This window comes from Chiroxiphia lanceolata, chromosome 6 (assembly GCF_009829145.1).
Source record: "Chiroxiphia lanceolata isolate bChiLan1 chromosome 6, bChiLan1.pri, whole genome shotgun sequence".
Classification (NCBI taxonomy): Eukaryota; Metazoa; Chordata; class Aves; order Passeriformes; family Pipridae; genus Chiroxiphia; species Chiroxiphia lanceolata.
In genome coordinates this window covers 65,048,104-65,050,557 of record NC_045642.1, presented here as the reverse complement: position 1 = coordinate 65,050,557, position 2,454 = coordinate 65,048,104, and the positions used below count along the sequence as shown (strand labels likewise).

At 45.4% G+C, this 2,454-nt stretch overlaps 1 long non-coding RNA gene across 1 annotated transcript; it reads right to left on the bottom strand.

The window, feature by feature from the left end:
* Positions 1-220: 220 nt before the first annotated feature.
* On the bottom strand, positions 221-1,790 carry LOC116789038. The gene is made up of 2 exons (XR_004357861.1): positions 1,679-1,790; positions 221-373 (listed from the first exon to the last, which is right to left on the bottom strand). It is a non-coding gene; the product is annotated as an uncharacterized LOC116789038 (long non-coding RNA).
* Between the last annotated feature and the right edge of the window lie 664 nt (positions 1,791-2,454).

The window sequence follows — 2,454 nt, the reverse complement described above, 5'->3', positions numbered from 1 at the left end:
GAAATGACTCGAGCCGAGGCTTTGTTAGGAAAAATTTCCTCCCAAATCCAAGTCTGTCAATGAAAAGCTGTTTCTAACTGGCCTCTCACAGCGGCACCTCCAGAGATCCGTCAGGAATCGCTGCCTCCATGGGCTTTCCAAAGGACTTCCCTCTAATAAAAAGGGAATTTATTGACAAGCTTTCTTGGCTGTTCTTTCCAAAGCTTTTGTGAAGACATAATTGTCAAGAAGGTATAGATTTATTTGGCATCCCCAGCCAGGCCTGAGAGATTACAGCTCCACCTTTCTGTCAAACACGCTCCTTCAGCCAAATTGGTCTGAAATTGGGGGTGATGTTTATATGGAAAACTGCAGGAGACAGCATTTCCAGGGCCTTCTCACTGAGGGGGAGAGGAAAAAAGAAGAAAGAAAATTTATGTTTAGAGTCAGAAAGAAGAAAACAAAAAAAAAAAATCCTCAAATCCTCTTTTCCTTGGAAAGTTGTGTAGGATCAGAAAGATCTGACTTACCAGACATGTCTGGTGGTAAAACACTGGCACAGGTTGCCCAGAGAAGCTGTGGCTGCCCCATCCCTGGGGGTGTTCAAGGTTGGATGGGGCTTGGAGCAACCTGGTGGGTGGGATGAGATGAGTTTCAAGGTCCCTCCCAGCCCCAGCCATTCTGGGATTTATGATCTCCATGGGGCTTGGTTTTTCTGATTTTCTTCTTCCAAATCCACTCAGCCTTTCTGATGCCCAAGAGCAGGGGGTTCCACAGGTTCCACACGTGCATTATGTAAAGGATAGTTCCATTTAAAAAGAACAAGTTCTAAAATGTGCTCCTCTGACTAAAGGGAGAGCCTGGCCCTACCAGGATGGAACTGCAGTCCCACTGTGTCAGGAGCATCACAGTGCATGGGCTGTCCCCTGAAATCCAAAGTATTGCCTTTGCTTCCACATCTATCAGTATTTTGATTAGTGCTACAGGCATGGCATCTTTATCTCCACCCACAAATATCCCTATTTTTAGTATATTTTTAGTGCCAACTCATTCCAGCTGCTCCAGCACAGTGACCCCCCAGAGGTGGTGGGACCACAGTGACCCCCCCAGAGGTGGTGGGTTATGGACATACTTGGACTTGAAGAAAAGAATAACTGAACAATCCCATGTTTTAGACCATAGAATGGTCCCATGGAGTTCTCACCCTCGGCACCTGATCCAGCAAAGGTCCAAGGACTCGGGTGAGGGGTGGAATCAGCACCAACACACCCATCCAAGCACAGCCCACCTCAGGAACCCTCACACACCTACAGATCCCACTAAAATGGTGAAGCTGGGGGGGAATCCCCCCGGATCACAGATGTACATCCTGCAGCAGTTCTTTTTAAAGTCATAATCAGGATTTGCATATGAAAGCAACATTGATTTGGGTACCCCCTGGGAACCTTTCAGAGAGCTGAGAACATCTTCATGCTCTGCTTCTGCCTGAGCTTGAGAAACCTGCAGTTCAGTCACTTGTAGTGATTCCACAAAACTTGGTGTAAGTGGGAAAGAAGGAATCCCATCCCCTGCCTCCCTTGCTCTCCATCTGATTTTTCTGTCATTTTTTTAAGCACTACCCCAGGCAGTTCCCTGCAAACCCAATCCTGCACAAAAGCTGCTTGAAATTCTTTGCTGTTACTGAGGAATTGTGCAGCACCTGGGAGCCTGGGAATTTGAAGCATCTGAGGTATTTGTTGTGAGAAGAAATGCAGAGCACTTGAAGCTCCTACAGCATGGCCATGGCTGGCTGCTCCTGGGGCAGGATCTGCTCCTTCCCTGCTCCAGCACTGGAAGTTCCAGCACGTTAATTGTGACCTTGCTCCTTACCTCACACGGGCCTGGGGGCACAGCCTGAATGCATCACACACTGTTAGAAATAAGGATATTTTTAATGGGTTTGTGTGTCCATATCCAGCTCCACTGGAAAGGGAAGTGCATGGATCACCTCCAGCTGGCTGGGGGAGAAGGCAGAGTGGTCAGGATAGGTGGGATCACTCAGCTTTGGTGGAGTTGGTTGTATTAGGTCAGTTCAGCTTCTTGACCTCAGCATCTCATCAAGAGATGCTTTATAGAGGGATGGGTTTTATATATATATATATATATATAAATATAAGATCCTTTATATGTTATATAAGGGACACTGATTCTGTGATTCCAGGTATAGGTTCCAAACACACATCCCTGAGCTTTGAGGAGTCCAAGTGAACTGTGCTCTTCTAAAACGAGGCAGATAAATCAGACACAGGTCATAAAGTGAGCACCAATTTCTTAAAGACTAATCCTAATCTCAAGCAGTAAAGTAATAAAAGGGTTTTTTTCCCTCTCTGTGTAAAATAATATTTAAAAAAATCAAATAAAGATTTCTCATAAAACAGAAGAATGATAATGGTGAAACAGTAAAATGTCTAAGGATTTTATCTTGCAGGTCAGAAA